Here is a 15,540-nt window from a genome sequence, read left to right as displayed (position 1 = left end):
CAAAAGTTTATGGACTCGTCAGGCATCTCTACCTCCATATGCATATGCATCTACATCTACAAAATGTAATTTCTTTATATCAATAGAAATTACGACTTTTTCCATGGGAAAAAAAATAGATAAAATGTCTCAATACACATGTTATGTAAAATATTTTATAAACAATTATGTTTATGTCATATAAAGTGATTGAAAAAAATAAGTTTTGATGGTTATGTGAAGTAGTTTCACTATTTTACATTAAGTCATTTCTTTACATATATTTTTTTGTCAATTTTCCCTGAAATCCATCAGAGAATTTTTGGGCTTACAAATATAAATTTACACATTGTATATATACACAAGGGAACCCATTAGAAATTCATTGGGTTCTATTAAGAGATGACAAGGGGATGCAACATTTTTTTAAATCTTGCACTTTAAAGTGCAAGATTTTAAAAGAGGTTTACATCTAAAGAAATTTTATCCCTCTCAGGGCATGCTAGACCGATGGTTAAGATGAATCTATACTCGTTATAATACCAACCTATATTCATCTTAACTCTAAATCTACTAAGGTCAAGAGAGATCAAATCTCTTTTTACTCTAAAAGAGGTTTTCACTTCAAGAGGTTTGATCCTTCTCTGAGCTTAGTAAATCCACACTAAATCCTAAGTTAAGATGAATAAGCTAGTTTGATTATTATTTATTTTATTTTTATGTAATTTAACTGATTCAAAATGTTTAAATAATATAACAAGACAGAACAACATCTCTTCCATATTGTGTTGGAGAGCGCCTATTGGCACAATAAAACACCAATATCATAGCTTATCAATACCACATGTCCAAAAAATTATAACTCATTTCATAGTGTGTATATATAATTTTATTATAATTTTGTTATACTCACATGGAATGTAAAATAGTCATAAATGATAGAACATTGAGTTGTGTCTATTATTCACAATTATACATATATATAGTACATTGGTGTGACTTTTGGATCCATATTCCAAGTGGTCTCTTGGACCCCGATGGCTATTCACATTCCATACCAACTCATAGAGGATTAGGTGTCCAACATTTTCCCCCTTAATCCGAAGGGGTATGTATGAGTCCAAAAAGAGAGTTGTAATAAAAAATGTGCAAAAGTATCGATGACACCACTAGGCTGATTGTTCCCTCTGAAATGTTGGTATAAAGGGGGTGGTTTAAGGATGACCACCAACACTAGAACACTTAGTGCAGTTCCTAGAACTCTTCCAAATTTGGCATGAAATCGAGGTCTTCTGCCAGAGGAAGTGCTCATAATGTTTTGAAGAGGGAAACCTTCAACCTTGAAAGGGAGGTCTCACCCCACATAAAAAGGGAGAACCTCAATCTAAAAAGGAAGGTCTCAACCTGTGATGGTTTAAGAATGATCACCAACTCTGGAATGCTTAATGCAATTCCTGGAACTCTTCCAACACTAGCAAGAAGCTGAAGTCTTTTGCTAGAGGAAGTGTTCCTAATGATTTGAAGTGATGTCTCAACCCGTATAGATGGTTTAAGGCTAACCATCAACCGAAGGCATGTTCAGGGGCATCTTTGTCTTTGGCTACAACTCTAAATCTGGTATAGCAGGTTGTGGTTCAGGCTCGCTTGATGTGGCTTTGAAGGTTGTAGATGACCATCATTTCCCCCCCCCCCCCCCGCCCGTCAGATACAAGCTCAGATGATGGAGAAAACTCAACTGCAATACTGTTCAATACTTTAGAACAAGTTCATACATATGACTGAAATATCTTCTTGGATGTTGAAGCCCATTGCCAAGAAGCGATCCATCCAGGATGAATCTTTGTTCTTGCAGTAAGCTTGTTTTTTAAGCATTTGTTTGAAGAATGATTGGTTTTATGACAGTTCTTACATGGATGAAGATCAAAATAATGATCTTTCATATGGACAAATCAGTCATAGTGTTGGCATTTAAGAACTTTTGACTGCGAATGTGGAGGAGCAGAATGTGGAACAGGTGAAGGTGAACCATCAAGAAGAAATCCAACACTCTGAAATTTGATGGAATTTGAGTAATTTGGAATATGAAAGGACATGACCAAGTTGTCATATCCAAGACCAGTTTTGCGCTTGTTATGGACAAGCTCTTCCCAAGGTATGATGACCATCTTGGGAAGTGCAGACTAGACTTCTTTATCTATTCGCAAATGTGATTTTGAAATGAGCACTTGATCTGAATCAACATTATTGACTTGATGACTTGTTGGATGCTGATAGGATCTTGTTTCAAAGTCAGATAGGGGATTGTTATGAACAAAAACAAGTTTAGAATGATGCCTTTTCTGTTGTAACTCATCTTGCTGAAGTTGAGATTCAAGCTACAAAAAATCAATCTTTTCTTGTGCATTTTGCAAGCATGTTCTAATGTCAACAAGAAAAGATTTATTGAATCTTACTGTTTCTTCAATAGTAGACAACATTAGAGTGCTTAATAATTCTAACAACTCATCTAGTCTTGCTATATTTCAATCTCAAGAATCAGACTCAGCAAAGAATGTCAGCTTCAATATATCAACTAATGTTTGAAATATATCCCCTCCTTTTAAGGCTAAGGAACATAAAAGGCTGACACAAATTTGTAAATCATAGTGCACTCAGAATCTCAATACCTTTGGGCTTTGTCACTAGTGAATGCGATGAATCTCTATGCTGGTAATGGATATCAACATGTTGTTGTGACTAGAGGCTATCATTTTATCAAAAGCCACAACACCACAATTTCCACATAATGATCGAAACAACAAAGACTAGAGCAATTATTGGAAAAATTGATGAAGCCCTCTTGAACTTTGAAAAGGTTCGAGCTATTGATCAGTACAATATAACTGTCATGGATAAGTATGTTATGCTGGTACAGACAAAAGCATACCTTTCTGAATTGAATAGACTGTTAAATGACTTATTGTCTATTGATCCTAACAGGCCAAAAGTTTGGGTTGTGTTAGTTATTTACTGGGATAAGTGAGATGATAAGAGTTGTGATTTGATAGATGATGCTTATGTTAACAATCTAGAAGCTAGAGATAAGGCAAGAAAGTTCTATTAATCAACCTTACGCATGGAACCTGGGTATCTTGGAGCTGCGCTAGCCTTGGCTGACCTGCGTGCTGCTGAGGGACAGAATGCAAAGGTTATAGAATTTCTGGAGTCAAATGAATGTTGGTAATTTGGGCACAATAACAGAGATAATCTAGGCTTTCATCTCAATGAACTGTTGTAAGAGAATAGGAAACGTACAGACAGAAGGAAGAAATAATTGTTTTACAACGGTGGAAGAGAAAGTGCAGCCCACCATGGAGAAGTTGGCTTCTTCGTTAGAGTCGCAACCTAATTATTCTCCTCCACGTAATCGCCCTTACTTTTTGCACGAGAAAATAAGGCCGAGAGAAAATTTGCAGAGAGCTTTAGATTTGAGCAACGGGGTGATGAAGTCGAGGCTACTCTGTGCTGTCAATGTATCATGTGAGGAAGGTTGGCATATACATTTCAATTTTCTCTTTGATTTGTTATGTGACCGTTGACTTAGGAAGGTCGACAAATTCATAAATTGCGTCTTTCATCACAACGGCCATGAAATGAGTGGCAACAATGGTGATATGGATACTCGTATTTATATTCGTATGCATGTTGGCTTCCCAATAGAAGCAAGAGACAGAGTCTGTTTATGAGGAAGAATCTCGGTGGAACCTCCAAGTATTAGAACCTTGAAATCCAATTACTTTTCCTCGCCCGTCAAATAAATATCTCTAGAGAGACCCTGTAGAATATTGTGTTCTGTCGTGCATTGATCTCATAACCCATCATAGGTCCCAAGGCCCATCCTGATTTCTCTTGGATTATCTCGATGTGGGACCTCTTTCTCAGCTTCAAATCATGTCTCCTTCTGAGATTTTTTGATGATTCATGTCTGGATGGGTTGGCTGCCAAAATAAACCCGAATCTTCATGACTGCAGTCCCTTTGAGAAAATCGGCGTATTAGGCTTTTCAACCATTCCTTTAGAGCCTACCAGGTCTGCATCTGATCTAGAAAATGACAAAGAAAGAAGGGGCCACACAACACAAATGTACCATTCCTTTAGAGCTTATCAGATCAACATCTGATTTGCAAAATGACAAAGAAAGGAGGGGCCACACAACACAAATGTACCATTCCTTTAGAGCTTACCAGGTCTGCATCTGATCTGGAAAATGACAAATAAAGAAGGGGCCACATAACACAAATGTATAGTCATTCCAGTTTATATCAATACACCTCAATAGTTTCTCTCATGCCTAGTGCTCACATACACTTCCTGCAAGAATTATGTTGATGGCTCATAACTATGACCTAATAAAACCTGCTCATATCTTTGCGCTCTTCGAAATAAACATTTAAAAGAATCCGTTTTTTTTTAATATGCTTGCGATAAAACAAATTATGATAAAAGGAACTACTTCTAAAACAACCCTGAGAGATAACTTATTCTAGAATAAATTTGCCATTAAGAAGTATTTCTGGGTTGCGTAATTTTAGCAAAATATAGAAACGATGATCGACTAAAATGGCAGTTGTATTTGTCGCATTCACCAGCCGAGCACTAAAGATTGAAACCCGTTTTTACTAATACTGTACCATAGAAACTGTGGTCTATCTTTTTCAGAGACAATATGTCATTGGCGATGTTCAACGACCGTTGTAAACCTCCTGACACTTTCCTTTCTCTTTGTTGCGCTCTCGTTTCTGCTTATAGTGTGGAATGTAAACAACTATTTCTGGTAGGAAATCGACAAACAATGCGATAAGTAGAGATATAAATTTTGAAACAATATGGTGCAGGTCTACAACTTGACAATTAAGAGAGGCAGTGGGACAACGTGCAACAAGAATAATAATGGCAATTTTGACACACAGGAAGGCAGAGCTGATATTTAAAGAGTCCACAAAACAAGTGGCTCAAATTAGAGTAGGCCAGAAATTCAACTACAACTCTGATACCATGTTATACTCACATGGAATGTAAACAATCATAAATGATAGAACATTGAGTTGCGTCTATTATTCACAATGATACATATATATAGTACATTGGTGTGACCCTTGAATTCATATTTCAAGTGGTCTCTTAGACTCTGATGGTTGTTCACATTCCACACCAACTCATAGAGGATTAGGTGTCCAACAAATTTTATAACATTTTTTAATGAAATTAAAAAGCATAAAAGACATAATTACTTTGAAATAATTATCAATCCTTTATCCATAAATACTATAAAAAAAGCATTAAATATTTCATAAAATTAAACTCTTATTAATTAATGATATTAAAATTAAAATTTTGGAAACCCTATTCCAAAATAAAAATAGCTATGAAAATAATAAATATTTTAAAATTAAAATCTAATTAAATATATATTAAAAAAGTAAAAATAAAAATTAATAAATTATTTTATGATTTAAATTTAAATAAAAATATAACAATTATTCTAACAACTATAAAAATTAAATTTAATTAACATTTTTAAATATTCTATTTAATTATATTTATGTAACATTTAAAAATAAATAAAATTATAATTTTAAATATATTTTTTCATAAAAAAATTATTTCAAAATTTATATATTTTTCAATATATCATAATTTTTAAACCATTTAAATGAATAATACAAATCATTAGCCCCACGGGGTATGCGATTTGGTAATCACAATGCGGTGAAGTTCATTAGAAAGGCGGGCTCCACACTGAAGGTCACGAGTTCAATTCCTCAAGACTAACTCGGAGCTGTGGAGAGGGGTGGGCGGACACAGTTTCTCAGAGGTTATAGTGGTAGCGGTCAGAATCGACCCTGTGTAACGCGAGTTGCGAGGCTGCTCCAGTTGCCAATTCCTCTGTAAGCAAAAAAAAGAAGAATAATCCAAATCATTAAATTACAAGAAAATCATATGAAATAAACAATTTGAATTTCTTTTAGTATAACAACCATTTATAAATGCAATTCAGAAAGCATTATAATCTAAAAGGATTTGGAAGGACACTAAGTCATTCCTATGTTGTTCCTCTTAACCAAAAACTTATGAAGCATTTAAACACTTATTATATTTGTATTCATTTTTTCATTAACTTGTTATTAGTTTTTTTGCTAAAAAAATTTAAAATCTATCCAAAGTTTAACATTATGAAATAAAATTTATTATTTTTAAATAAAATTTATTTCTATTTATCTCAAATATGATTGGTTGAAATGTTTCCCCACTTATTATGTAATGATGGGAATAATTGACTTTTGTGTACTCTATTATTAATTATTATGTACTATATCACTAATTACTACGTACAATAAATATAAATAATTTGAAAAATAATATTATATATTAATTATTATGTACCATAAACACAAAGGATATGTAATCAAATTCAAAAATTCAATTTTCTCAATGGTATAAAGTATTGAATAAACAATTTTTATGGTTCTTTTTCTTTTTAATTTACAAAAAAATAATTTAAAAGATATAGATTTGAAAAAAAAAATATGTAAAAATAACATGTGTACAATTTATACAACTCTCATTATATCAATCTATACTCTAACGATATGACATGTGTACTATAATATGAACATTATATAAAAAAATTGTCATCATTCAATATAAAATAAATAATTATTCACTTGTTATCATTCTCTTCAATGTCAATTATATATATATATATATATATAAAACCTTTATCTACAAAAAAAAAATGTATAATTATATTAAAAATTTTAATATAAAAAAATTAAACAAATATCATATAACTCATTTTACAATTTTATTATTGTATAGAGTACATATAACATATCATGACATTAAAATATTTTAAACTAAACTAAAGGAACCCTAGCTATACAACCTTGTTTATTATATTTATGGAAAGTTTAAATATATAATAATAGATATCGTGTTAAGAAAATATTTATTTATTTTTATATAATTTGTTTAAATAATTTTGTATTTATAAATCATAAGATTTTGATGCGTAGGGCCAACTTTATCTTTTTATACAAGTTTTTCGAGTATATCCAAATTAAACTTTATATTACTTTCACAAAAAAATTGGCTTTTCTCCGATGATGATGATGATGATGGTTAACGTCCACTGAGACCAAACTTTGGTCTATCGGACCTAAAGAAACAAATTATTTAGTTTGATTTAAGATTTTATTCCTATGCTCAAAAAGCTTGGAGAGAAGCCTCCCGAGCTCACTATAATTTTGACATCGTAAAAGGCTAGGAAGGTCAGTGTTGTGACAAAGATTATGAAACTGAGATCTAATGTGGTTGTACGCGGGGCACTCTAAGAGGAAGTGGTTTTCATCCTCGATGTTCCTATTCTCATAAAGATGGCAGATCCTTTCCATCCATGGTGTTTTAGGAACTTCCCAATGACCTGTTTCACTATGGAGCTCATGAGAGTTCGTTCTAATCTTTGCTATAATAATTTTCTTCTTTGAGCTAGTTAAAACAAAGAGATACTTTTCATCTTCTAGGATGGGGTTGATGACCTTCTTATAATAACTTAATTTTCTTTTAGCTGCTAAATCTTTCTCACACCACATTTTTTTCTTTGAACTTAGAAGTAACAATATTTTTAAAATTATTAATGTTTTGCAAAGCATCATTCTCGTTGATCTCCCAAAGGTTTAACCAGGCCTTTGTGTCTTTATACCATCCCCACTTGAGCCTTAGGTGGTTTTGGTTGGAATTTAAAGCTAGCTTTGGAAGTCTATGATCTCCTATGTTATTGAGTTTGTGATTGTACAACAGAAGCCTAGTCATAGCTAGGTTCTCAATAGGGGAAAGACCTACTTCTATAAGGAGAATAGGATAGGGTGTATTACTTTTAATTTTTAGGTTATATATTATAAAACGCTTCTGGATTTGCTCAATCTTTCTCCAGGATTCTCTAGAGATGTTGCAACCCTAGACCTCATATCCATATAAAATAACAGGAGTGACTAAAGTTTCAAAGAAGAACTTCCTTTTATCCCACATTATGAAGTTTGTCGTTTTACAATTATTTTCAAGACCAAAATAAGCTTTCCACCCCATTAATCTTTTTCTCAAATAATAAACAAATAGTATGAAATTTAGAAGCTCTTTACATAATCAAGAGAAATGCTAACTTTAAGACTCTTTCCCTTCACTCTATTAAGTTGATATAAAGTAGTACATAATACATCTATCTTTTGATTTTAATAATTGTCCATTAATAAATACCATAGGTTGATATAAAGGACTCTACATGATACATTTATCCTTTGGTTTTAATAATCGTCCATTACTAAATACCGTAGTAAATATTTGCTTTGAAAATAGACTTCTGAACTACAAATCAAACCGATGATAAAGCTTGATTTCTGAAATGAAATAGTCATCTTGACATTTACAAAGAAATTTTATTTATTTGAACAGGAGAATACCTTCCCACTAAGTATTTTTGAAGATTGAAGGGGTTTATAAATGGAGAGGCACCAATGCTTGTAGACTAGACTAGCATGTCATAGGAAACTTCGCTTCCTTGCTAAATTGGAAGTGTAGTATATATTTTTATTGGTTAGCTGAGTTGTGGTTTGTGATAAACATGCTAGGATTTTTTATATTGATTTGATCATTATTTCTCGAAAATAAGTTTTATTGATTTATTTTTTTTATTTCTATTCTCCCATATACTCATTTTTTTAAATTTTAAGCTTTTGGATAAATGGCCTTGTGGGCACATCATTGAATTCCAGAAAAAACAATCAATAAATATAACAAAATTTAACAATTATGACTTTATTAAAGTCCGTAACTTCTATGATTCTATTAGAGTAGTTTACTTATTTTTAAAATTTTAAGCTTTTGGATAAATGGACTTGTGGGCACATCATTGAATTCCAGAAAAACAATCAATAAATATAATAAAATTTAACAATTATGACTTTATTAAAGTCCATAACTTTTATGATTCTATTAGAGTAGTTTATTTACTGTATCAATTCAAAAGTAGAATTAAACAGTCAACAAGTATGCATGTCAAGTTTTATTGAATGTATAACCTGCCAACATGTATGCATGTCAAGCTTTGTTGAATATACAACAGTCAGAGTATTAGTTATGGATACATTCAATGTTTAAAATTAGTTTAAGTTAATAAAATATTAAAAATATATTTTAGTTTAATTTAATAGAAATATTTAATAAACAAAATATTTTAAGATAATCTTCGGCAAAATCACATAGCGAATTTTGTCGATTCGAACCATACTTGTCCTGACGATGAACCACACTGGTTGGTTCGAAACGCGTCGACAAAAGATTCGCTATGTGATTTTGCCGAAGATTATCTTACAATATTATGGATCACAGAAGTCTAAATTCCTAAACAAAATATTTATTCATTGAAAAAGTCATTTTTTGTAATGCATAAGAGGTGGATCTTCTTGGTGGCCAAGTGGCGAGTAGTTTGAAAAGTTAGTGCACATTCTCTCTCTCTCATTGGTCATCACCAACTTCTCCCCCAACAAGATGTCACCTTGTCTCACCCACTGCAAGACGTCACCTTTTCTCACTACAACGAAGGATAGGATACCGTAAGCAAAGCATAAACACTCTACCCAACAAAACCCAATAATGAATGATTGCTCAAGATAGATTTGCATGTTGTAAATGATTGCTCCAAGAACAAATAGTGCAGAAGAGGGTTCTTTGGACAGAAATTCGCAAGTGCATATCTATCACTATTATCATGAACACAAGGTGTCACCTTATATGGCTACTTCAAAGGATATGATACCATGCGCAATGTATAAACACTTTAGCTAACAAAACCCAATAATGAATGGTTGCTCAGGCTAGATTTGAATGTTGTATATGACTTCTCCAAGAACAAATAATACAGAAGAGGGTTCTTTGGATAGAAACTCACAAGTGCTTATCTATCACTACTATTATAAACACAAGGTGTCACCTTCTATCACTACTTCGAAGAATATGATACCATAAACAAAACATAAACACTCTACCCACAAAACCCAATAATGAGTGATTGCTCGGGCTAGATTTGAATGTTGTAAATGTTTTATTTAAGAACAAATGGTGTAGAAGAGGGTTCTTTGGATAGAAACTCACAAGTGCCTATCTATCACTACTTTCATAAACACAAGGTGTCACCTTCTATCACTACTTTTAAGCACTTGTGAATTCTATCGAAAGAACCCTCGTCTGCACTATTTGTTCTTGGAGCAATCATTTACAACATTCAAATCTAGCCTGCATAGTAATTCATTATTGGGTTTTGTTGGGTAGAGTGTTTATGCTTTGCTTATGGTATCATATCCTTCGAAGTAGTGATAGAAGGTGACACCTTGTGTTTATGATAGTAGTGCTAGATAGGCATGTGTGAGTTTCTATCTAAAGAACCCTCTTCAACACTATTTTTTCTTGGAGCAATCATTTACAACATTCAAAACTAACTAGAGCAATCATTCATTATTGGGTTTTGTTGGGTAGAGTGTTTATGTTTTACTTATGGTATCCTATCCTTTGATGTAGTGATAGAAGGTAACACCTTGTGTTTATGATAGTAGTGATAGATAAGCACTCGCAAGTTTCCATCCAAAGAACTCTCTTCTGCATTATTTGGTCTTGGAGCAAACATTTACAACATTCAAATTTAGCCTGAGCAATCATTCCTTATTGGGTTTTATTGGGTAGAGTGTTTATGCTTTGTTTATGGTATCATATCCTTTGAAGTAGTGATAGAAGGTGAACCTTATATTTATGATAGTAGTGATAAATGCAATTTTTTTTATTAATGTTTACTTCTTGAATGAAATTAACACATTCACTAATGTTTAATTAGATATTGATTTATATACAAAGAAGCATAGCAATGGAAGGATCATGAGAAAAACTAGGATAGTGTTCTAATTCTAATTTTATAGTTACATACATGTTTAGAGGTAATTTACATTTAATATGGGAAACAAACAAAGGAAACAATTTGATATTTTGTTATGTAAAATATTTCCCTTTGTTTGTTTCCCTTTATTTGTTTATGTAATTGTGATAGAAGGTGACACCTTGTATTTATGATAGTAGTGTTTATTTTTCATAAATACAAAATTTTAATAAAAAAATTACTTAAACAATCTTAAGGATATGATAATTGCAATTTTTTTTATTAATGGTTACTTTCTGAATGAAATTGACACAATCACTAATGTTTGATTAGATTTTTCTTTATATAGAAATGAGCATAACAATGGAACTATGATCATGTGTGAAACTAGGATCGTCTGCAAGAGAGATTCTAATTCTAATTTGATAGTTACATACATGTTCAAAGGTAATTTACATTTAATAAGGGAAACAAACAAAGGCAACAATTTGATATTTTGTTATGTAAAACGTTTCCCTTTTCTTTAAGTAATTGTGATAGAAGATGACACCTTGAGTTTTTGATAGTAGTGATAAATAGGAACTTGTGAGTTTCTATCCGAAGAACCCTCTTTTGCACTATTTGTTCGTGGAGAAAACATTTACAACATTCAAACCTAGCACGGGCAATCATTCATTCTTGGGTTTTGCTGGGTAGAGTGTTTATGCTTTGTTTATGGTATCCTATCCTTCAAAGCAGTGATAGAAGGTGACACCTTATGTTTGATAGTAGTGATAGATAAGTGCCTGCGATTTTTAATCCAAAGAACCCTCTTCTACACTATTTGTTCTTGGAGAAATCATATACAACATTCAAATCTAGCTTGAGCAATCATTCATTATTGAATTTTTGTTGGGTGAGTGTTTATGATTTTCTTATGGCATCATATCCTTCGAAGTAGTGATAGAAGGTGACACCTCGTGTTTATGATAGTAGTGATAGATAGGCACTTGCGAGTTTCTATCCAAAGGACCCTCTTATGCATTATTTGTTCTTGGAGCAATCATTTACAACATGTAAATCTAGCTTGAGCAATCATTCATTATTGGGTTTTGTTGGGTAGAGTGTTTATGCTTTGCTTAAGGTATCGTATCCTTCAAAGTAGTGATAAAATGTGACATCTTGCGGTGGGTGAAGTTGGTGATGGCCGATGAGAGAGAGGAAGTGTGCACTAACTTTTCAAACCATTATCCACTTGGTCACTAGGAAGATCCACCTCTTATGTATCATGAAAAGTGACTCTTTCAGAGAATAACTATTTCATTTACTAAATATTTTTATTGAGTTTAACTAGGAAATATTTTTAATATTTTATAAACTTAAATTAGTTTTAAACATTGAATTTATTTGTAACTAATATGCTTGCAGGTTGTACATTCAAAAAAACTTGACATGCATACATGTTGATTGTATGATTCTAGTTGTGAGTTGGTACAATAAATAAACTACTTTAATGGAATCATAAAAGTGTTGGGAAAAATACTAAGAGTGGGGGGTGAATCAATATTTTCAAATCAATAAATTTTCATTTCATAATCGGATTTATATATTCTAATTTAGTGAAGGGAACTTGCGTGTGCACGCAACTGTTCTTAAGGCAAGCAATGTATATCCAGTGAACTTATGATTCAGTTAATTCCTCATATGTTGATCTTTAATTAGTGCATCAGTACTTTATTAAACATTAAAGAGTAACCATGTTCTGTAATAACAGAATAAACCATCACACATAGGCAACACACATGAACACCAAGATTTAAGGTGGAAACCCAATGTGGGAGAAAATCCACCTGTTGTTGTCGTCTCTGTCTTCTTTTAATATAAGAAAAACTTGCTTACAATCTTGTACTGGTGCAGACTCATACCAGTACGCAGGAACCCACCTGCAGAAGGCTACAACCTTCTCTCGTTCTCGAGATTCTACTGGAAGGGAGCTACAACCCCCTCGCTCTTGTACTAGCTGATATGTTTACTAGTACATAGGCGCCGACCTAAAGAAGGCTCCAACCTTCACTCGTTCTTTAGCTACTACTGGAATGGAGCTCCAACAACTTGGCTCTTGTACTGGCCGATATGTTTACCAGTACGTAGGTGCCGACCTACAGAAGGCTATGACCTTCTCTCTTCCTCCAGGAACCATGTTTCATAAATTTTCAAACTGGATACTCCAAGTACACAACAAGACAATATGAAGGCCACATTTCATCCAATTTTCATACTAGACCCATCAATAACATTGAAGCTCAAAATCAATCACCATTGCAATACAACCAATCACTGAAACCCATCAACACTGAAGAAAATAACAATCAATCAATCTAAACAATCAGATCATTGTCACTAGAACACAGAGCTGAACCCAAAACTCTGCATCAACAACCAAAACCAATTGAAACTTCAAACATCATATCTCATAGTGTATATGCTACTTCAAAGTGCTAAACCAACATGTATACGCACCTTCACCAAGGTAAACAAGCGTATAGATCTGCAGATAAATACTTATAACTTCGCAACTATTCCAGACTTCACATCTACTTAGATCATAGAATTTAAATGATGAAACATGTGTTAGCAACCAGATCTAGACTATCCATTATCATACCACATAATGATAATTCATTTCAGAAGTTATGGTCCTGATCCATCACAAGATATCATCCATCATCAACCACTTAGGTGCATACTTAGTTCAAATCAAGAAAAGCACCAGAAACTCATAACATGCATATTTTATTTTGATCTAACTCTTCATAAGATATTCATTACTTGCACACTTAGCCCTTTGATCTTCTCCTTCTTATATACTTATATCCTTTGTCAATACTTCGGACCAAAACCATAGTTATGCTACTGGTATTCTTTGATGGTATCAATATTCTTTGTCGTGCTCATTACCATGGTAGCAACCCCTGGTATTATGCTCATTTTTTTATGTGAACCCGCGTGTATACGATACTTGGATAAGGTGAACCAGCGTATACAACTTAAACAATTCTCTTTCTTCAAATTTTGGAGTCTGATCTATAATCCTTTTTTGTTGCCTCTGAATTGACCTATTGCACTGTAAACTGCCATCATACATCACTGAACCATTTCTAGGTATCATATATGTGAGATGCCATCAAGGACAACATCTATAACATAATTCCAACAATCTCCCCCTTTGGACTTGATGCCAACCATATTGGTGTTTATTATGTCAAGTTGTAGAACCTATTAGATATATCAAAGAACACCAAGATACTCTCCCCTTTGACATCAAGGGAAAAGGGCGGACCAAGATATTCTCCCCCTTAGAGATGCATTATGTTGTCCATGCTCCCCCTGAGAACATGCAAAGTCTGCAAAGATATTTTTTAATAGAATAACATGACTCTATGACTTAACTATGTGAGTATGATCTTCCTATCACTAATGACTCATACATACATCAATCACCCAGTCAAGTGGGGATACAACAAATTTGACTCATCCACCCAACCAAGTGAGTTACATATTTGACATGATTTTAAAAGTATATACATGACTGAATATGACAATTATTACATCATCCTTCCCATGCATAGCGGGGTTACAAATTACATCATAGGTCTTTACATGATCTTTACATCAAATGACATTTATAACAAGGACCAACGATCTAAACAATACCGTGATAGTCATCAGCAACTATCATACACCATATATGATCTTTACCATAAGCGTCTGTCAGCAGCATCAAGATCAACAACCTGTATTGTCCATCATCAAACGAGTCAACTGAATCAAAACAACTATGTGGCTCAAGAAATATAAGTATCATCATGTACCAAGGTATTCTAATATAATGCCAACAATGCATTATTAGAAGCATATTATCCCCCTAAACCTATGCCAACTGTTAACTATCAAATCTGATCATTGCATTTGCCAGTAAGAATCATTAAGGCATCATCATCAACCAGTTATTCATCAAGTCATTAGTAATTTATGAGGGCCAAAAGCACTTCTACATATCATTAGTAGATTGTAATCATCATCAATCAAAACATAAAAGATAATTGACAATCGACTGAACTATATCATACCCCTTTTCCTGAGTCTGTCCCATTGCTTCTTCATCAAACCAACATATACGTGACTGTGTAGCATCTAACTTGCGTATATACGCAACATGTCTTCATGATCGCTGTGTATGAGAATTAGAACCCTGAACTTTCACACTTTCAGTTCCTCATGAGTCTGTTCTATTTGTATGCTAAGCTATGCCACATATGTCTGACTGTAATTTCTTCTTCTTCCATACCTTGGAGTGTGATGATGTTTGCTCCTTTTGGTATGTTGGCCGAAATTTTCTCCTGCATTCTTTTGTTATATGCCCAAACTTGTTACAAGCATAACATCTTATATGTTTCATATTCCTTCTAAAGCAATCAATGGCTTTGTGACCAAACATATTGCAAGAAAAACAATATCCCTTAAAGTACCTGGAAGCTGATGATCTTTCTGTGTGACGATTATTAGCTTGAACCATTCTACTTCTACATCTGGCTGCAACATGTCCAAAATTATGACATATAAAA

The 15,540-nt window shown here is 33.1% G+C and overlaps 1 non-coding gene across 1 annotated transcript; it reads right to left on the bottom strand.

The window, feature by feature from the left end:
* Positions 1-2,497: 2,497 nt before the first annotated feature.
* LOC149228384 (small nucleolar RNA SNORD69) lies at positions 2,498-2,566 on the bottom strand. The gene has a single exon (XR_016248567.1). It is a non-coding gene; the product is annotated as a small nucleolar RNA SNORD69 (small nucleolar RNA).
* Between the last annotated feature and the right edge of the window lie 12,974 nt (positions 2,567-15,540).

This window comes from Pinus tabuliformis, chromosome J (genome assembly GCF_031772625.1).
Source record: "Pinus tabuliformis cultivar Carrire ecotype Pingquan chromosome J, CPIR1, whole genome shotgun sequence".
Lineage (NCBI taxonomy): Eukaryota > Viridiplantae > Streptophyta > Pinopsida > Pinales > Pinaceae > Pinus > Pinus tabuliformis.
This window is presented reverse-complemented; position numbering and strand designations above follow the sequence as displayed.